The 22,402-nt window shown below is 36.8% G+C and overlaps 2 long non-coding RNA genes across 5 annotated transcripts; one reads left to right on the forward strand and one right to left on the reverse strand.

The window, feature by feature from the left end:
• Positions 1 to 11,367: 11,367 nt before the first annotated feature.
• On the forward strand, positions 11,368 to 18,196 carry LOC144980912 (uncharacterized). Of its 4 annotated transcripts, none has more exons than XR_013646985.1 (4): positions 11,368 to 11,542; positions 14,255 to 14,367; positions 14,898 to 14,974; positions 16,305 to 18,196. It is a non-coding gene; the product is annotated as an uncharacterized LOC144980912 (long non-coding RNA). The 4 variants fall into 4 exon arrangements; XR_013646983.1 differs by lacking the exon at positions 11,368 to 11,542 and adding an exon at positions 12,536 to 12,810; XR_013646984.1 differs by lacking the exon at positions 11,368 to 11,542 and adding an exon at positions 12,538 to 12,964.
• A 1,261-nt stretch (positions 18,197 to 19,457) lies between these two features.
• Positions 19,458 to 22,159, reverse strand: LOC144980914 (uncharacterized). Its single transcript, XR_013646987.1, has 3 exons — positions 22,003 to 22,159; positions 20,801 to 20,980; positions 19,458 to 20,471 (listed from the first exon to the last, which is right to left on the reverse strand). It is a non-coding gene; the product is annotated as an uncharacterized LOC144980914 (long non-coding RNA).
• Positions 22,160 to 22,402: the final 243 nt, after the last annotated feature.

Raw genomic sequence — 22,402 nt, forward strand, 5'->3', positions numbered from 1 at the left:
TTGCTGTTCTTGTATGCCGCATTTTCGTGAATGGTCTTTCATTGCTGTGATCGAGGAGTGATACAATGAACATTTAGGGCAAGTTCGCCTTTTGAGAAGTGATACCCCTTTCCCATCTTGTTTCTTGAGAGATGGGCAATACTCATCATAGCAATTTATGTTTTGATGACATCATCTTGGGTCTGACCCCCCCCCCCCCCTCCCCCATGTCAACACATGTCAACATTTGGTAGACCCCCCCTCCCCCCCTAGCTGATGACGTAATATGTGAACGCTCCCTTAGTACATTGATAGTGTGCTCTTGGAATCTACATCTGTTCCCTATTTGAATCAATTCCCCTGTCTTACTTTTTCTTGGATGCATTAATTATTATTCTTCAACTTTTTACCATCCGATTTTTTACCGGCGCTGATATGACCTTAATGTGTTCCAAGTGCCATAAAACCATTAAAAACAAACAAAGCAATTATAAAATGTGTACGTCCCTTGAAATTTATACTATGTAATTATTCTTACAGCTTACAATATTATTACACTATACCTATTACCAAGTTTTACTTTACCACATTTATTTACTTATATTGTTATATTTATGTATGTATCATTGCCAGCATTTTATACGTCCGTACAAAAAAAGTCCTTTTTGGATGAATAGAGTACATTATTATTATTATTATTATTATTATTATTATTATTATTATTATTATTATTATTATTATTATTATTATTATTATTATTATTATTATTATTATTGAAATCAGCATGACTTTACATTATTTAATAAACAAAATATCAATAACATCAGTCTTTTTTCTTCTTCTTCAACTTAAGTCTTGACCTCCCATATTGGGTGGGGAGGCACTTACTATGACTTCTATCTGCCCCCGCGTTTTTTTTTGCCATTTCAAACGCCAAAATTTGCCATAAAAAATGGTCAAATTTGCCATCAAAATAGCAAATTTTGCCAAAAATTTGCCGCTAGTTCTACAAAAATCAAACAATTAAAACATGTACGGTAAAAAATTGACACAAATAGGGCATTTTGTAGAATATTGATGTCACAACATGTCAACATGAATTTATTTACATTTTGAATGGTTTGAAATAATATGATTTAATAATAATAATAATAATAATAATAATAATAGTAATAATAATAATAATAATAATAATAATAATAATAATAATAATAATAATAATAGCCATAGTAAGTAAGCAAAAAAGAAGAAGGAAGTAATCAAAATATTTTATTAACTATTTAGCTTCTTAAAATTTGGGCAATCAAAGTGAACAATCGCATAAAAAATTCAAAATTTGAAAAACTAATTAAGGAGAGGGAAAAAAAATAACTATTCACAAGGAAAGAGAAACAAAATCCATTTTCCAATGGGGGTACATTAAATTTGTATTCTCTACTTACGATCCAATTTTGAGCATTATTATTATTGCTTTATATTTGAAATTAGGCCTAATGGGTTTTTGAATGAAAAACATGGAAAATATCATGAAAAATCATACTCATATCATGAAAACTAAGTGCAAATTGTGGCTAAAAATGAAATTGCATTTCATGAAAAATATTTTAATAGAACACATTTTGTTTACATAAATGATAAATATGATAAATTTCTTAGGATTGCCAATTTTGGATGCTAGCATTGAAAGTCGCCGTATTTTCACTATTTTTCATAGCTTTTGTTTTGTTTTTTTTAAACAAAAAATCGTCAATTTAGCCTAAAAACGGCGAAAATTGCGGCTTTTTGCGGCCAAATAAAAATTTGCGGCCAAGGGTGAAATTTGCGGCCCCGAAAAACTGCGGGGACAGTTCTATACCCCTATGTCTGTTTTCCAACTTGTTTTTTGTCTTTGTCTTGGACTTGGAATGAGATTACTTGGTTTGGTCCTGGCCCTGGCCAGGTATCCTGGCTGAGAGTCAAACAATCAAATGTATAGTTAGTTTTGGAAGATTATATTTTTCCCCATGTAAATCATCTCTCTAATATGCACTGTAGTATTACGTTTTGTTTACATGTTGTATATGATTTGTAAACATTTGAGTGTGTTCCTTTTAGTGGGGATATGTTCTTCACGTCAAGATGAGACATTTCATTTATGTGATCTCAAACTAAGTATATATTTATAGTATGCTTTTGGAATCTACATCTGTTCCCCATTAGTCATATTCCCCTTTCCTCCCAAGTGGGCAGAGAGGCACTTACGGTGTCTTTTATCTCCCTATATCTGTTTTCCAATATGCTTTCTGTCTTTGTCTTTGAATGATATTACTTGGTTTTGTCCTGGCCCTGGCCAGAGTCCATGTCTTGGGGGGGGGGGGGGCGGTCAAATGTATAATTATTGTTTTGGGAGATGACATTTTTCCTTGTAAATCATCTCTGTTATGTATTGTAAAATTTGTTGTTTTGAATGTATAATTTAAGCATTTGAGTGTATTCCTTTTCGTAGGATCCTGTGTTTGTGTCTGGGTGAGACTTATGTGACACAAAGCACAATTATAGTATGCTCTTGGAATCTACATCTGTTCCCTAATTGTACCATTCCCCTTTGTCGTACTTTTCTTGTGTGCTCTTAATTGTGAATCTACATTTTTTTTGTACTATACCATTTTCTTCCTTTTTACTGGCGCTGAAATGACCTCAATGTGTTGCAAGCACCGTAAAACCTTAAAAAAAACAAAACAAACAAAACCATTCCCCTTTGTCATACGTTTCTTGTGTGCTTTGAATTGTAATCTAGAATTGATTTACTATCCCATTTTCTTCTTTTTCTTTTACTCCTACTGGCGCTGATATGACCCAAGTGTGTTGCAAGTGCAGAAAAACCCTTAAAATACTTATAAACTAAAATTAAAACCATACCAAGACCATACTGAGTGCTGAGAACTGTCTGTTGCAGAATGTCACGATGGTTTGGTATATCACGAAAGGCTTTCTAACTTTCTACAAATTGATGTAGAAGTAGAAGTACAGGAAAACGATGGATGTTTTCAGTTCAGCAAGAAAATACCATTCAAATTCAAATCAGAATGTGGTTCTTTGGCGTTTTGGGGATGGATCATGGAGGCAAAAAGACATCCGTTGAGAATAAATGGCAGGTTGACATTTGACAGTTACATTAGAATTAGATAGAGACAATGAAATCGCAACAACGTTTATGCATGAGAATGCACCAGTGCAGACTCGAACTACGAAGGGCTTTTAAAGAGAACAATCAGTTGAGGCAAGGGTATGGTCATCAGTCAGTCCAGAACATGTTGGATACTACAACTACATATGAAGAAAGAACTTTCTCTCTTGCATCTATATCTCAATCTTATTCTTTCTCCCACCCTCATTCTTTCTTTCTTTATTATCCCATTCCTTATCTCGTAGTTTCTCATACTCATTCTTCCGTATTTCACACTTTTCTTTGTTCCCTATGTCGAGTTGTCTCTCGCTCCTTTTCCGTCTATTCCTCTCTTTTGTTGTCTTCTATCTATCTCCTCATTCTCTTTCAGTTTTCCTCTCTCATTTTCTCTACCTCTCCGTATAAATATTTCACACACACGCCCACTCATCGTTCATCCTTCACCTCCCCCCTCCCCCCTTCTTTAAAGGCTTTCTCTCTCTCTCTCTCTCTCTCTCTCTCTCTCTCTCTCTCTCTCTCTCTCTCTCTCTATATATATATATATATATATATATATATATATATATATATATATATATATTATATATACTATAATAATATTATATATAGGATATATCTATCATTTTTCCTTTAGCATTTAGGCATACCCTCTATCCTCCTCTTCTCTTTCATGCCGTCACCCTCTCTCTTTATCGTTCCTCCTTCGGCTACCCCCCCCCCCTATCTCCCTTTTCTTTATTTTTCTTCACGCTCCCCCCCCCCCCCCCCCTTTTTTTTTTTTTCTTTCTAATTTCCTGTCTCATGCTCAACCTTCTCTTTTATTGTCACCCCCTCTTTCTCCCTCTCTCCGACTCTGCCTTTCTATCTATCTCTATGTCTGAGCGGTCTCAAACGCATTCCATCTGGGAATATGGTGTCAACTAATCCTCTCCTTGCACATTCTGTGACCCATATTTTAAAAAGGAAAAGAAAAAATAATAAAAGGGGACAAGTTGCGATTAATTTTCCTAAAAACCCATAATCCGTTCATGAAAGAGAAAGGTATTTGTTTGTTTTTAAGGGTTTCACGGCGCTTGCAACAAATGTAAGGTCATAGCAGCGCCAGTAAAAAGGAAGAAAATGGGATCTAGTAAAAAGTTCTAGAATTACAATTAAAGTACAAAAGAAAAAGGAAGAACACGCTATCAGTGTACTTATTTTGAGATTATCTAACTGTTTCATCCTGACTGAAGCACAGGTCCCCCAGTGATGATAATGAAAATTTGTCAAAAAGGAGGAAAATCTACCGACCCGTCAGTCAAAGCCAAATCTAAATCTAATGCAAATATAACATAGCTATTCATAGTTATTTAATATATTATTAGTCCTAAAGCACTTCTGATCATTAGACACATCCTGTCCTTTTGCAATTATAATTTAATGAATTGTCATTTCCAATTAAACATTTTAGAGGCCTATAATGTCGCCCACTATATCAAGTGATTATGATAAACTTTTGGCCAAAAGACCAGGAGGTATTTGTTTTTACATAACAAACCCGTTTAGTGTCTGTATTATTGCAACCTTGTGATGATGCAGCTTATAAATAAGAATCTTTAATTAATCGGAGTGACTATTCGTCAGTACTGACCCCCAGACGCTAGCATCTGGGGGTCAGTACTGACGAACAGGCACCAGCGTCTGGGGGTCAGCACCGACTAATAGGTACTGGTATCTATTGGTCAGTTCTGGCGCCTGTACTGACTGTGCCAAAATTATGGAAAAATGCCATTTTTTGAAATAACTTGTTCTACGACAAATAAATCCGCATTTCCTGTCCCATACTAGTCGCAAGGAAGTCCCTTGGTTTCACCTTTTTTTTATCGGTTTACGTGAGATTTGTTTAATAAATTTATCAATTAATTAAACAAATGATATTGTTCAGTTCAATCCTGAGAAAAATACCAAATTTGATATTGAAACGCCAAACTGGCAACCTTATATTTCGGTTCCTCCAACGCGCATGCTCACTGATGCGTGACGCCAGAACTGAAAGTGAAGTTCTTTCATTGTCTCGTCTTTTTTCATTCCGTCATTTGAAATTCGGCTTGCTCGCATCTCACTGAGACAGGAGAAAGCTACAAATTATGGAACTCGCTGTCGGCAACAAATTTGCCTCCTTGAAGGCTTTAACTGATGCCATCAAAAGGCATGAGGAGGAAAGTAATGTTCTTTTTATAAAGAAAGAAGCAAAGAAGGTAAGACAATCAAGTCGAGCCAGGGCGAGGTGACTTGCTCAAGGCCACACAGCGCAGCGGCGGGTGATCGAACTCGGTACCTTTCGGGTACGAAGCAAAGACCGTAGCGCTGAGCCACGCTGCCCCCCCCCCCCCCCCCAAATGGAATTATCTATTCGTTATCAGGTTTCTCCTCCTTTCCGTTATTATTATTATAATTTTTTTTTTTTTGCATGATAAAAAACAAAAACAAAACAAATACATTTTTTTAAAAACCTCATCAATAGAATGGACAATGTATTATAAAAGAATCGTAACAAGAAATATTATATTATAACACGTTTCCTCTATTTTTCTTTAATTTAAGCAATAACGAAAATATACGAAAAAAAAAGAAAAACAAAAACACATACACACAAAGACAACATAAAATAAAAAAGAATCGTATGGTGGCTTGAAACAACGACAGTCATCATACCGTTGCCCCAACGGCATCTAACCGTAGCCATCGTTATGTTATAGTTATAGCCTGATACTGATTTCCAAAAGGACCGGCAGTTTGACGTCATTATTTGGTTTTTGCACCGGTTAGTGAGTTGTTAGTAGAGCTCAAGGAAACAAGTTATTTCGTTGGTTGAACTACTGAATACGACTCACGATTTGTTTTCTTTTATGGCAAAAGACTGGCAGTTTGACGTCATTTTTTTGGTAAGTATCAGGCAATAACTTTACGAAGGCCACGATCTAACGCGTTAGACATCAAATTTATCTAAGTGACCAAGTGTTGCTTAGTGTCATCGGATAAGTTGGCCTTGAAAGCCTGGGATTTTAATTGTTTTTTGTTATTTTTTACTTTAGGAAGTGACGAATAAGTGCGAAGAGGTCTTTGTCTGCACTGACGAACAGGCCCGATGTTCGTCAGTGCTGATTAATGGCGGGCGGTGGCACAGACCGAAGAGAGGCTGTCTGTGGGCGGCGGCACCTGTTGTTCAATACTGACCAATAACACCAGGTTATTGGTCAGTGCTGACCCCCAGGCGCTGGCGCCTGTTCGTCAGCACTGACACGCAGGTACTAGCGTCTGGGGGTCAGTACTGACCAATAGCCCTAGCCTTAATTAATTGCAAAACATATTCTCCATCAACAAATCAAATTTATATTAGCCTTTAAACAATCATTTCTTAATTTGATCAGCCTAACTTATTATCTCTCTATTACCAAATGATATCTATAAATTATAAACATAATATGAAGATTGAAGGGTGACTGAGAGAGAAATATGGATATGAGAGAGAAATATGGATATGAGAGAGAGAGAAAGAGAGAGGGGAGAGAGAGAGAGAGAGAGAGAGAGAGAGAGAGAGAGAGAGAGAGAGAGAGAGAGAGAGAGAGAGAGAGAGAATTGATGAATCTATTTTTTAAAAATTGTTTTATGATTAGACGACACAAGTTGTATTGAATACTATTAACATATTCAGAGCAATCAAACAAAAACAAAACAAAAAAATCAAAAAGGAAGAGAAAAAAAAAAAAGACAGGCTTATAAAACTTATAAAATCGCAAAATGTACTATCACTATCATGCAACAGCTAAAAGGTACATAAATATTTACATCCATTTGCTCCATCCCCTTCCCTTTCGATCGTCTTCTCATCCATGGCCATCGTGTGTCTTGTGCTACTTTTGACATTTGGCGCCAGTGTGTCTAGACTAATGTCATAAATAAAGGAGTGTCACCAAAATTCATGCAACTGAGCAGAGGTGTCAAAAAATGATAGAGAAGGCATACTTTTTTTTTCCGTGAACTACCACTTCGCAGAAAATGTTTGACATGACAAAAACAACGGAACATTCATGAAAAAATCCGCGGAAGATTATCATCACTGGTCCACACTAAATTAAAAATTTTTTTTTTTGGGCAAAATCTCGAAAATTTGCAAAAAATTGTAAATTTTGCGGCCGCAATGCAAACCAGCGATTTTTTGCGGCCGCAAGTGATGCAAAAAACTGCCATGACAGATACTGTGGAATAGAACACTTACACTGGCGAACATTCAACTCAATCACACATAGGGCCTACTCCCTCTCATTCACAGTATCAGTTTTATCAAACTTTCACACCTGCAGACTATATTATCTCATACGCACACTTTCTCTCAGACTCACCAAAGGCCTAGTTTTCCTTTACTACTCAAAAAAAGAGGCATCACTGAACTTATTGTAGTTGTAGTAAAGGAAAACTAGTCCTTTGATGTTGTCTTCTGTGAGTCTACGCCTTCTAGAAAATAAAAACAAGATTATATAAAGAAAAGCTTCGTTCAGCATCAGCTGACGAGCATGTTGAAAGGGCATACCGGGGCGCCAAGGCAGCGAGAGCTGGAACATGATCTGCCTGCCACAGACTTCCAGAAAAGTCAGATCAATAATTCCAGTATCGGACTCTCATAGCACTGGGCCCCAGTTTCTTAATATATCTAATCAATTCATGCTGAGGAAAATGACAAAAAACCAGGAATTGTTGTAGTGTATGCACACTGCGAGGCATAAGAGGAATTTTCTTTGGACTGAAAATCCTAATGTCCTTAAAAAATTCCAAGCCGGGTTGCCCCTCAACGGACATGTATTTTTGAAGGTTGGCACATGTTGCCTGACGAGTCTTATTAAGCATCAGAAAACCATTGTCTGGCTTCTTCCTTCTCTCTGCTGGTGAAGCAATGGGGGAAGAACTCCTCAGCTTCAGCCATATTCACCCCTGAGGCGGTGTACAGAAATTCCAGATCCTCACGTGCATTTTGTATTCGCTATTTTTACAAAAATTTGCCGATCGCCCTGATATATTTTGCGGCCGCAAATAATGCAGATGACAGGTAATGGTGGAAATCATGTAGGTAGGTAGGTAGAGAGAGAGAGAGAGAGAGAGAGAGAGAGAGAGAGAGAGAGAGAGAGAGAGAGAGAGAGAGAGAGAGAGAGAGAGAGAGAGAGAGAGAGAACCTAACTGACAGAGGGAACAAGGGGAAGTGTGAAATAAGTGTGCCTATGTGCGGTCTTGTGGTATGACACTCGCTTTTGGATTGGGAAATCCTGGGTTCGAGCCTCGCTCAGCGCACAGTTGAGTCCTTGAACAGGCTCTTCACTCACTCCCACCGTACTCAGGTAATAAAAGGAGTACCAAGTCGTTAACGGCGTTGCTCTGTCTTACAGGCGCCATGTCTCATCCTACATGTTAAGTGTTGCTGTTGGACTGGGACCCCCTGTAAAGCGCCATATAAAAACTCTCATTAGTATTTGTGACGATGATTGATAGTGATAACTTAACAGTGATGACGTTTGAGGCGCTCTGTCCGTGATGGTAATAAATATAAGTATAATGCTGCTGTAGCGTTGGTGTTCATTGTTACGGTTATTAATTATTAATACTACTGTGATATTTTGTGTGGTCTTGTGGTACGACAATGGCATTCCGACTCATACATCCCTAGTTCCGAGTCCCTTTCTGGAGCGGTACAAATTTGAGAATTTGGAAAAGGCTCTTTACTCACAATCTCTCACCGGACCAGGTGTAAATGAATATCTCGAAAGCAACAACCTTGTTTGCTTTCGTCGAAATATTTTTCACTGGAATATGTTTACAGCCACAAGTATTCCGCTTTCAAAGCTAGACCACCCTGCATTCCACACATTTCTCCACAAGCATGTTGTGAATGTAGGAGCTATCCCTAAGTCAAAACAGCTCCAAGAATGCTATCTCCTCCGGGAGTTGGATGACAAGAAAGAAGTCGTTCGAAGGGCAGTTGAGTGCAAGCCGGTTGCCGTGATCTGCGATGAAATGTCAGATGACATTGGCAGGTAGGATTGTAATATATATATTATACATAGTATATACAGTAGAATCCGTTTAAACCGAAATTCTGGGGCCCCTCTGATTTATTTCGGTTTAAAAGACAACGAGGAAACTCGCTGGCTCCAATGGAAGCAGACTAAGATGACAAAATAAAGAGCAATCTCTTAGACACAGTTTTCTTGCCACGGACAGATCATGCAGAAGTCGCTGAGGCTGTTATCATGACACTGGTAAAGTGGAACATTGAGTTCAACAATGTGATGACCTTCAATACAGACAACGCTGCGTATATTATGAAGAAAGCTTACCGTGATGTCATTAAAGGTAACGTTTATGAAATCTGAAATCTTCTCTGTTATTGTTTGACCTAGTGTTGAAATGTTTTTTAATCAAAGTAGTAAAGGTTAACAACTTTTTTTTCATGATTTTATTTTACACTAAGATATCATTTTTCTTGTCCTTATATTATATTTTTTACAAGTTCTCTCTTTGTTTATTTCCACAATAGAGTATATAGAGCTATAAGTACAAAACAAAAGGCTTTAAGTGTGCTAAACTTTTGAAATTGCCCCTTGAATAATACCGGCCAGATCTAAAAAGGAAAATATGTCAAGTGTCAAGAGTTAATACAAAAATAATTTTTAAATGCGGCCGCAAATATCAGGGCGATCCGCAAATTTCCCAAAATTGGCAAATCGTGGCAAATTTTAGGAAAATTGGCAAATCGCGTGGCCAATTTTGGGGAAAAAAAGAAGCGAAAACAAAATAACGAAAACAAAAGTGCGAAACTTGAGAAATGTTGCAGCTTTGCCTGGGCCCAAACCAAGGGAAGTTTGTGTATGACAAGTGTAACAAAATGACAAATTGCCATATTTATGGACAATAAAGATCTATTATTATTATTATTATTATGTGTGTGTGTGTGTGTGTGATTGAAAGTTTGGGCGCGTAAATCGCTTTACATTGTGTAAATTAATAAATGTAGCCTCCTTAAATGTAATAAATTGTCTTTTATATATTTTTTTTTCTGTATCGCGTGTTAATTTTTTCTGAAACGCTTAGTTCTCGGCAAATTTTAGGTCCCAATTTGGCAAAAAATGCAGATGAGTCTTAACAGATATGTCAAGGCAGCCAATGCCATATTTTGGCATGCTGGTGCCAGGAAGGCTTGGTACCTCAGATATCTTAGTCAGGCCAATCCGGACAAGACCCCCAAATCCTATTGGAACAAGGTGAGTTGTAACATAGTTACCAACCTTGAGTGTGCCTGAGCATTGTCCTTTGTTGTGTGTGTGTGTTTTTATTTTGGAATCTTTTCCCCCCACATCTTCTCTGTCATAAACCAGAATACATGTAGGTTTTAATTTAGAGTTGATGATATTGATATCATTTTAATCATATATTTTTTCTTCACATTTTTACTATCTTAAATCAAAATTTTGTACGGTATACTGTGATTTGGCAATGATGATGTATATAATATATTGTCAAAGTAAAATGGAGAAAATTATGAAGGATGGCGATCACCCCCTTCGCAAATATATACGTTCTCCACGAGGAGCCCTCGCCTTATATCTATGAAAAACAAAGACAACACGTCACCTTAATTCATTTTTGCCACAGGTGTTCGAATTTTTAACGCTCATTGTGATTTAAATTAATTGCTATCTTTTAAATATACACTCACAAGTTCAGACTAAAGGTCAGAGGTAATGCCTATCTCAATTTATTAAATTAATATAATATTAAGTGGTGTTATTGGTTCTTGGTTGTATATTTTTTACATTTGAATATATGTATATATTCCCGCCATAGATTCTCATCTTTGTGTCTATACATTTTTATGCATGCCACGTCTGTAAACGAATTTCCATTTTTTAAAATGAATAAAGCATATATCATTATTATTATAAGCCGCGTAACAGAGGTGAATGATGAGTCATGGTCACCAATTCAATGTCTGAAGCAGGTATGAAACTTGATGTAGGCCTATAATGAATCGAAGTGGTTATTTGTACTACCACTACAAATAGCGAAAACTACCGCTTTTCACTATTTGTACTCCCAGAACTCTTATGTGTTTAAAGTTGCAAACCACCGCTCCTTTACCTATTTGTAGCTACTCCCAGCACTCTTAAGCGTTTAAAGTTGCATTTGTGAGCTTTCAAGGACCAGCCGACCAGCCTCCACTTTTCGCGGTCTTTCTTTGAGAAGTGTGAAGCAAAAAAAAAAAAAAAATAATGGCCCTCTCGGTAAACGAGACATTCTCATCTTTTCTCCAATTTGAAAACATTCGAAAATGAGAATAATGTACTTTTTATTAAAAAGTCAACAAAGAAGGTAAGTAAACTGGATACGACAATTTTTTTCCTTAATTAAGTGGCAACTCATTTCTCGTCATTCTCACTCTTAACTCTATCAACTAAGAAGAGTACACCACCTCAAACATTTGTCAGTTCATACCTTTGCTTTTATGAGGTCTATTTTCATTTTGAAAAGTTCAAAGTGAACAACTAAATGACGCCGATTCAGTGGTGTATTTGGTCTATCTTCATGTGAATAAATATTTTATTATTGACTTTTCCAAAATTTGTATGTCCGTGATCTATTTTTCCTTGATTTCAGCTGTCTCAGCTCTAAAACTATACTTTTCTTTCTCAATAAATAATTCATTTTCTGTTTGCAATGTATTACAGAGATGTTGATTTACCACATGTAAAAATTTCAAAGTTGTATCTGAAGCTGTTTCTGAATTATACGTGATTATCCATTGGGGTGCTGTTGGTCACATTTTTTCCTATATAGAGATTTTCCACCACATAAACGGTCATAACTTTTTAACCAGTTGAGACAGAGCGATAATTTTTCACTCTAGTTAATGTTTCACTCCCCTTTATTTTTCTACGCTAAATTAATTCCCATAGCCACTATTTTGAAAAATTCTTGCAAGTGCCTACTAAGAGGGTTGAACTTGAACCTGAACATGCTCCTTCTTCTTCTTCTACTAATAACTACAACTAGATAGGTACTACTCCTCTCCTGAATGATCGGAACCGTTTAAGAAGCTAAATTACGGGTTCCACCGGCGCAGCTCTCTAGACTTCCAGTCCCACAGTGCCCAGTATGGGCGGGAGACCTTACCCCGATGTTCCTCGAGCCTCGAGGTAGTTTCACTTTATAATTGTTTTAGCTTTTGAACTGTGGATCTTTTGTCAAACGTTTTATTTTAATTTTTCAAATTTAGTAGCACTATAAAGGCCTGCGTTAGGTATCGCTCTGCTGTACTGTAACTGTAAGAGCGTAAGAATAACATGGTATAAGTACCGTAAAAGTATGCTGATGAAAATGATATTGACAATGAAATTATAAGAAGAAGAACAATAGAACTTATAAACAAATCAATAAAGAAGCTTTAAAAAATGAAATTTAAAAGAAGTAAGAAAAGACTGCCTCAAGAAGTGAAAAAATTGTCCCTGTTGTTGAGATGTGAAGTGGACATAATCGTGTCTGTTAAGAATTAGAAGAAATGAAAGATGCCACTTTTTATTTTAAATGTAGAAAAAAGTAAAATTACTCCGCTCAGCATTGCTGCTGGTGTGATGTCTAGTGTTAGTTAGGTGTCACTATATTAGAGTGATATCTTGTTACTTCATATTTTCATTTTAAAACCTGTAGAACAACTTGATTGATTTGTAAATTTCCTTATATGACCATTGTTTTAGTTTTCCGCAGCCATTATAATTCAATTTGAAATATTGAAAGGTACTGGAGAGGAGTCTTAGCGGGGGTTTTTTTTTTGTCTGTTAGTTTTAGTTATAGGTCATAGTGCAGGTCCAAGTGTTGGAAATGTACAAGGTTTTATTTTTTATTTTAAGGTTAGTTGAATGAATACTTTCCTTAGCTCAAGGAACGTGCAGAAGACCTCCCATATATTACTACTTACTACTACTTCCCAAGTACTAGTGCTAGACGACTTCTTCCGCCACCTCACTCCTAAACGGACTGACACCACAGGCAACTGATATTATTCTCTCTCTCTCTCTCTCTCTCTCTCTCTCTCTCTCTCTCTCTCTCTCTCTCTCTCTCTCTCTCTCTCTCTAAGTGTGTATCTGTCTGTCTATTTCTGCCCATCTCCCCTCTTTTTACTAATTAGTTTGTAGGTGTTTGGCAAATTCTCAAGAACAGCCAAGATATATGCGGCTGTGTGGCACTCTCTTCGGATTGGAAGGTCCTGGGGTCGAGCCTCGCCAAGGACTCATATTCTCTCACTGTACTCATGTGTATGATTTCCTATCCCCTAAGAGCGTTGTCTGTCAGAAGAAAAACATCGCCTAACGTTCTACTTGTTACGTGTTGCTGCTAGTCATGGATCCTTTGTAAAGTGCTTTGAGCATGTTTGGTGGATATTGCGGCTTATGAAAGCTCAATTCTTTTTTTAATATTTAAAAAAGATGCAGGATGATGACGGGCATGCGCTACTTTATGATGTAGTATAAACCATTCCTAATATATGATTTTGCTAAATAGGCCTACACTCAAATTTTACGAGTGTATCTGGTGGCAAATATTAGACACTCGTTGCCACTGTGATTTTGATGAAACTTGGCTTATACACAGATACATGAATTTTCCTAATACGGCTTCAAACATGCGATCTGAACTTCAATTTATAATGAAGTAATTTTTCTCAAATGACAGCTTGATTGAATGTGACAAGATCCTTTTACTTAATACAATTCAATTTAGTGTAGTCTGTAGTTTGCCTAATACTAATATTAGAATGCACAGAATTTGAATTTTTATTGACTTTAAATATTGAAAACAACATGCCTTTGGCTTTCCATTTGTGCCATTCAGCTTTTGACCTAGTCCCTGATTTGAGTACCACGTCACAAATTTAAGTTCTTCGAGAAAACTCTCGACTTACTTTCTTATTCTTCTAACGTACTGAACTGTAACACCTTTGTCTCAGTTGGAGAAAATATTGCAATTTTTAAACTTAATATTTAGGTATTTATGTTAAGATCTTTTATATTATTCCGTGTTTTTCAGCTTCCATCATATCACCCTGAGGAAAGTTGGCTAATTTATGACTTTTGTGTCTATGAATGCAAGCAGGGCAAAAAGCAATTGACTTCAAGCAAAGGAGTTCGCCCTAACCAGAGGTAGGAGGTTGTTTTTGGACGGGGGCAGGAGGTGTTTTTTTACTTTTACATATTTAAAAAAAATGAAAATATTATATGCACAAGGTTATAATATTTCAGAATAACTCGGAAGTAAATTATCACCATCAGCTTTTCTATCTTGATTGCCAAGACAATTTTAATAAAGCAATCAAACTGATTCTGAATTTTAAAACATCCAGAGGAAGAGGCAATGTGTGCCTATCTGCAGCTCATTTACAGTCTTCAGTGGGCGGGCTGCACGATGTAATGCAGCAAGACAATAGTTCAACTATTACCAGAACAGTTTTAAAAAGTGAAAGACTTGATTTGTTCATTAATTGTATCTGATTGCGCTGGATTAGTATTATTATTGAATGTCTTATTAAGATTTATTTTCAATTGCTCTATAATCTGCATGTTGAAATCCTTCACAATTGAGTTATGCAAGTGACAACGCTATTAATATTTTATCATACTATGTTGTGGATAATTTTATTATTTTGTAATAAAAAGTTTTTCTTACCATGCAGGACTCTGAAATTAATACTGGCTTCTGAGGGTTACAGGGGCTAATCACCACCATGAAAATCACCCATGTGATAAATTGGTAAGACTCATTCATTTTATACTTATTTTCCATCGATATTTTGTCCCTGCAGTTTTTCGCTGCCGAAAATTTTACACTTGACAGCAATTAATCGCAAATTCTATTTTAGTTGCAATTAGACTCAATTTTTTAAATAAATATGTATTATTTTTTCTTTTCTTGTTACTTTATATTTTCAGTACTTAATTGTCCCTCCCCCCTCCCACTATTGAGTGTAATATATAGTAATAGATTAGTTAGGTAAATGCACTGTTGACACCAGGACCAAATGTTTAAAGGACAACAGCCATTCCAACTCATATTTTATTACGATACATTCAAGGTGGCGCACTGAGATGGAGAGATGATGACCAGCTTGTGACAAAATTGACTGTTCCAGAATTTGTATTTTTTTTTATTAAAAAAAAAATTTCTTGGAAGGGTTCTGGGCAGAGAGTTCACATTTTTCTATCCCTTATATTTGGTTTCCTTTACATGTTGCTCCCTGTCTTTGTTATGGATTAAGATTGCTCATTTTTTTCCTGGTCCTTGCGGGGGTCTTTAGTTGGGAGGCAGACAGTCAAATACAGTACCTTTCTTCTTGAGATGATTTTTTATACTGTAAATCATCTCTCTGTTATGTACTGTTATCGTTATAGGTTTTGAATATTATTGCATTATGTAAATGTTTTAGCAGGATCCTTTGCTTGTGTCTCGGTGAGACTTTGAGGTAATGTCAAAATTGGTACATCTTTGAGGTGCTCGTGAAATCTACTGTTCCCTATTTATTGAATCAGTCACCATATCATCATCCTTTTTATAGTGTTGCAAGCGCTATTAAGTCCTGTAAGACAATATAAGCAGATCTAGGAGGTGGTATTTTTTTGGGTCTTTTTTTTTTTGTCTTTGTTTTTTTTTTGTTCCAGATAAGGAATTTTAAGATTTGATGGTTGTCCATAGACTTTTCAAAATAAAATTTGACTTTGACTATGAGTACGATGCAGTTATAAGTGCTTGATTTCTGAGGACTAATTATAAATGGTGACCACTCTATTGCGTTTTTGTATGCCATGAAAATGTTACAAAGACAATGAAGCGACGTTTTTTGGGAATTCTGCAGTCATTCATTTAACCCTTGAATTTGATGAGCGCCTGTTGCAGTTTAGTTCATTCAAGTATTTTAGAGTGACAAACACAACTCGTGCATTATGGGTTTATATGCAGATTTTTGTCTTTAAATTGTCAATAAAAAATAAAATGCTTTTTTTTTGTTTTTGTTAGCTGGCAGGTCTGAATTGAATGCTATTGCATACAATTTTGTACTTTTAATCTTTTTTCTTTTTACATTTAGCCATCCTCACTTTATCCGGAGAATCGCCTGCCCCTTGTGAATGAGACAGTGAAGGCTATGGCTAAAACAAAGGTGTCCACAACCCAACTTAGGCAATACATTCAATCAAGCCAAGGATAAAATGTATTGCCTAAAGATGTCGAAGATTTGCAGCGGAGATTGTTCAAGACTGATATTGACAGGACGGACGGTGAGACGGTACAGGAATTACTGAGAGAGATAGAGGAGGAAGGAGGTGTAACAAAGTTCAGTGTGAATGAGGATGGTGGTTTTGAGTATTTGTTTTAAGTAACGGGAAGAATGAGGCGTGATTTGAGTGTTTTTTTGTGATGTGTTTGTTATGGATGCAACATACAAAGTAAATCGATATTTGTATCCACTTGTGAATGTTATGTGCATAGATGATGAGGGTCATGGCGGGCGAAAGACTGGAAATCCATGACCAACCTGAAACTGACATTGTACCAGTATGACGTGTGACAAATACACAGGAAGGACGGTATCGAATTGTATCTTCAGTGACAAACAGGATCAATAGCTTGTTTCAAGTTATGGGAGAACATCAGTTTCTGCAAAGAATCTCCCAGTTGGAACAGTTTTTGACTCTTGTCTCTGAAGGTAAAGACTTTGACATTGTTGACATGACTGACTTGATACAGACAAATCCCCATTCTAACCCTCTTTCTGACTTTTCAGAGATACCAGACATTGTAAATGCACATACTGGCCAGAGACCACAGACATAAATACACACTCTGCCCTGACAGAGACCACAGAAGTTATGGACACACAGACTGACCAGACAGAGACCACAGACGTTATGGACACACAAACTGACCAGACAGAGAGACCACAGACGTTATGGACACACAGACTGACCAGACAGGGACTCCAGATAACAGAGACATGCGACCATAAAGATGCCCTTGACACGACAGAGACAGTTAGACTGCGAAATTTTTCAAATGTGACTCTACACAGGAAATTTCATACAGAATTCCCTTAATACCTTTACTCATTGTCCATTTGTAAAATTTATTTTCATGTAATAAACCACCAAAAAAGTAAATTTTTAACGTGGGTGGGGCTGTCACGTTACTGTAGAATGAGCTTAAGTCTCAATGGGATATTAGCTTTAGGCAACCACGAGTTGGTATTTTTCAAACCTGTTGCTATGCTATCTTGTGATGACAACGTCTCTCAGTCGCCAAACGTCACTAGCTATCCTTCACATAATGCAGGGTTGATTGTGTGAAGTACGTTTGGGGCCGGAAGATAGCAAGGCATAGTGCAGGCTACTGTATTGTGTCAGTCCGTGAACGGGTGACCAATTCATAGTACAGAGAAGGCAAATCTGTTACTATATGTCCCAATAAAAATATAACACAGAGAAGGCCGAAACTGTGTTATACAGGCCGGTACAGAATTAAAAAAATATAACACAGGAGACCAAACACTGTGTTGTAGAATATCAAAATTTCAAAAGCTGGTCAGTCAATGACGAAATAAAAAGGGACATTATAAGTCGTAATATCACATCTCAATAAAAGAGTGTGATAGTAAAAAGGTGCCCGTTAACAATTGAGTCGGTCAAGTCTCTATCCAGATTCAAAAGGATAGTGCAAAGTCCTGTATGTAAAACAAATTTGAGAAGCATGGTTGTTCTCAATACTTGTTGGGTCGTGATCGGTATAGAGTGAAGTAGTGTTCATGCTACACATCTTCACGAAAAATCAGAGCAATGCTGTGTCAAGATTACAGAGGAGCAAGAAGACAAGATTTGTTTGTGTGTCTTTATATGTTGCGGAATAGGTACATTTTCGTTGTCAAAACTTTCATTTTTATTTTGACATTTTCTTGATCTTTTAAAATAAAATTATAATTTAATTTAATCAACAGACTTGTTTAATAATTTAAAGATTTACTTTTGTGGGGACCTTTTGTAAAATCATTACCGATTGTAGTTGTAAATTTCTTTATATTCTAATGTCATAAAATCAGTGACACCACTGAATCCCTACCAGCGCTTTTACTCACTGAGTCCCTACCACCAGCGCTATTACTCACCCAGTCCCTACCACCAGCGCTTTTACTCATTGAGTCATAGAGCTTTTACTCACCGAGTCCCTACCACCAGTGCTATTACTCACCGAGTACCTACCACCAGCGCTTTTACTCACTGAGTCATAGAGCTTTTACTCACTGAGTCCCTACCACCAGCGCTTTTACTCTTCGAGTCCCTACCACCAGTGCTATTACCGAGTCATAGAGCTTTTACTCACTGAGTCCCTACCACCAGCGCTATAACTCACCGAGTCCCTACCACCAGCGCTATAACTCACCGAGTGCCTACCACCAGCGCTTTTACTCACCGAGTCCCTACCACCAGCGCTTTTACTCACCGAGTCCCTACCACCAGCGCTTTTACTCGAGTCATAGAGCTTTTACTCACCGAGTCCCTACCACCAGCGCTTTTACTCACCGAGTCCCTACCACCAGCGCTTTTACTCGAGTCATAGAGCTTTTACTCACCGAGTCCCTACCACCAGCGCTTTTACTCATTGAGTCATAGAGCTTTTACTCACCGAGTCCCTACCACCAGTGCTATTACCGAGTTATTGAGCTTTTACTCACTGAGTCCCTACCACCAGTGCTTTTACTCACCGAGTCCCTACAACCAGCGCTATAACTCACCGAGTCCCTACCACCAGCGCTTTTACTCACTGACTCTGTCCCTACCACCAGTGCTATTACCGAGTCATAGAGCTTTTACTCACTGAGTCCCTACCACCAGCACTTCTACTCACTGAGTCATAGAGCTTTTACTCACTGAGTCCCTACGACCAGCGCTATTACTCACTGAGCCCCTACCACCAGCGCTTTTACTCACCGAGTCCCTACCACCAGCGCTATTACAGTCATAGAGCTTTTACTCACTGAGCACCTACGACCAGCGTTATTACTCACCGAGTCCCTACCACCAGCGCTATTACTCAGCGAGTCATAGAGCTTTTACTCATCGAGTCCCTACGACCAGCGCTATTACTCACTGAGTCCCTACCACCAGCGCTATTACTCACTGAGTCCCTACCACCAGCGCTAATACTATTAGCTACCAAATCCCTACCACCAGGGGGACAATATAAGCTCAAATTAGACCCCAAATATTCTTACAGTGATGCAGGAAAAAACAACGAACAGATCTCTTTCAAATTTACACAAAATGTTTCTTACAACAAGATGGATAGGTTTAGCAATAGTCTTGAAAATAAATTTTTCAGAATTTTTTTTCGATTTCTTAGTGAAAATTTGGTGTGACATGACAGGAAAAAAAATTGATTTAAAAATTCATAAAACTGCTAAATTTTTGTTTAGCCCAAAACCCAACCATCATGATGCAAAACACATCATTAGAAAAATTCTGACCAAATTTGAAGACAATATGATGGGAAACAATCCAGATGTGAATGTTAGAAAATCAGAGAATGACGCGCAATGAAATTTTGAGAAAATGAAAAATTTGTCTTTAATTTGAGAATAAAGCTAATTATGCAGACAAAGGCCAACATTCATCAAGTATAACCAATATGGAACAAGAAAACAGTAATATTTTATAAATTGATCAAATTCTGAAAAAAATTATAAACAATTCGCTAACCCATACCTCTAAGAAAATAAATTGCGAAATAATTTAATATCTGCTGTTATTCACCAAAAAATTACTTTAGTGGTCAAATATGCTTTATAGTTCTAAAATTCTTTAACTATATCTCATGAAGTAATAATGTAATGTATAATTTGATGCTAAACACCAAAAATAACTGAATTAAAAAAAAAAAAACTGTATACAATAGGTTATACAGATGATTTCTAGATATATTAAATGATTTTTCAAAATATAATATGGCACGCTGTCCTCATTTTTCATTTTTTTATTCTACTTGAGAGACAAGTCGTATAAAATTAGATATCTAGTCAAGTTGAACTGCAAAATCAATTATATTCTAGACAATAAAACAGTTAAATAGTGCACTAGCTCTGAATAAAAAGAAATTTGCTTTCCCAAACCCTTGGAATAAAAATCTCTTTCGCCTCAATACAGAAAAAGTCAACACTACTTGTTTGCCACCACTTTTTTGTAGTTCCACAAAGAGGGTTGATCCTGCTCTGGATGGAAAATTGAAATAAAAAAGAGACACATTTCATTAGCAATTTTTGGAAATGGCATTATTGTCATAAAATGCATTTGTCAAAGACATAGCAATTTTTAAAAAATGATCATTATTCACACCAACACACTTGAAATTTCATTGGTTTTACATCCCTAGAACAAAACTCTTGGCAACAAACTATAGTCTGTCGTTAAGTTAATACATTCAGTAGTAATTCAATTCAAATGATGCTTTGCCATTTTCATTTAGAAAAATGAGCATTTATTTTATTGATCACCAATAAAAAATGTAAAGGCGCTATGGAGATTTGAAAACATTACTAACCATTGTCAAAAAGTGCATGCAGACACTCTGGTCTGCTGGCCTAGATGATGGTTTGCTGATTGATGAGTTTTGCCACAGGCAAAGGTTTGCCTCATCACATCTTGCCAGAATAGCCCTTGAGCCAGCATCTTTATGGATTGTCAGGACACCAGTAACGTCAACAGTGTTCTTTCATGTTAGCTGTCGATGAAAACAAAAAATTAAATTAAATTCACTACAGCGAAATAGGCACATACATGCCAATGCTAAAGTTTATGACAGCAACGCTTCGCATGTTGAACGGGACATAACTTCTGTTAGGCGTTATTACAATTTCTTCGGACAGAGACAACGCAGTTAACGGCCAAGTACACATTTTACAACTGAGTCCGGTGAGAGAAAGTGAGCAAAGTGCCTTTTCCAAGGGCTCAACTATGCGCCGAGCGAGGCTCGAGCCCAGGACCTTCCGGTCCAAAAGCGAGTGTCATACCACTACGACATAGCCGTACGTAATTTTAAAAAATATGATAAAAATAATCACACTAATATAATTATCTCACATTGTCATCATCATAGGCATTTCAAAACTACTAATAATACTACCACTACAGATATCTTATCATTATAAAATATTACTCTCTCTCTCTCTCTCTCTCTCTCTCTCTCTCTCTCTCTCTCTCTCTCTCTCTCTCTCTCTCTCTCTCTCTCTCTCTCTCTCTCCATGAACATAACATACAAAACCCAATTTTCCGATATAAAAAAAACAGCCCCCCCCCCCCCCCCCCAAAAAAAAAAAGTTTTGAAAAAGTATGGACGATGCATGCTGTGTCGGCCATAATGAAGATAATAACAATAACTGAATGAAAAGAATTTTTTTTAAAGGACCCTGAGCCTGGAATGTCCTGAGTACTCGAAACCTCTTGATCTTGATAAAATTAGCAACCTTTTGACGTAACATTGAAACACCTGGTTATAATCGCCTGACATGGAAGGCTGATTTAAATTATTTGTGGGGGGGGGGGGGGGGGGGGGGGGATTAGTATTTTAATTTTTTAAAAGCCCTGTTATTGTTATTTTTCACAAAATAAAGTAATAAAGTTAAGTAATTCGCGGTAGCGACAAATGTGTCGTCAGCTGATGCACAATCAACAAACACACAACCCCAAAGCATGTTTAGTTATAAAAATAAGAAATGAATTAAAATGTGCATTTCGTATGCTTACCTTGTAAACTGAGTATTCTGTGACTTGAAAAGAGTGAAGAATTACCGAAGTCCGTCAAAATCAACTTGTAATAATAGAATGTGATTGTGATGAGATGAAGTGTTCACTTTTTGACTTCCAGATAATTCATTGTATATTGCAGTTCTATCCGTATAAAATGTTATATTTTTAGTAATTACGCAAATTCTATTTTAAGTAAGAGTACAAATAAGCTCTGGCGTTATTTGCAGTGGTAGTACAAATAAGCGTAGCCATAATGAATTTGAATTACCAGTATAAAATTGCACATACGTTTATTTTTTAATTTTTCTCATTAACTCTTGACATATTTTTCCTTTTAAAATAGGTGGAACTGCTGGTATGATGCAGTGTCAAACCATAGAGATAAAATTGATACATT

The sequence above is a fragment of the Berghia stephanieae genome, chromosome 10 (genome assembly GCF_034508935.2).
Source record: "Berghia stephanieae isolate SIO BIC M18660-M18661 chromosome 10, UCSD_Bste_1.3, whole genome shotgun sequence".
NCBI lineage: Eukaryota > Metazoa > Mollusca > Gastropoda > Nudibranchia > Aeolidiidae > Berghia > Berghia stephanieae.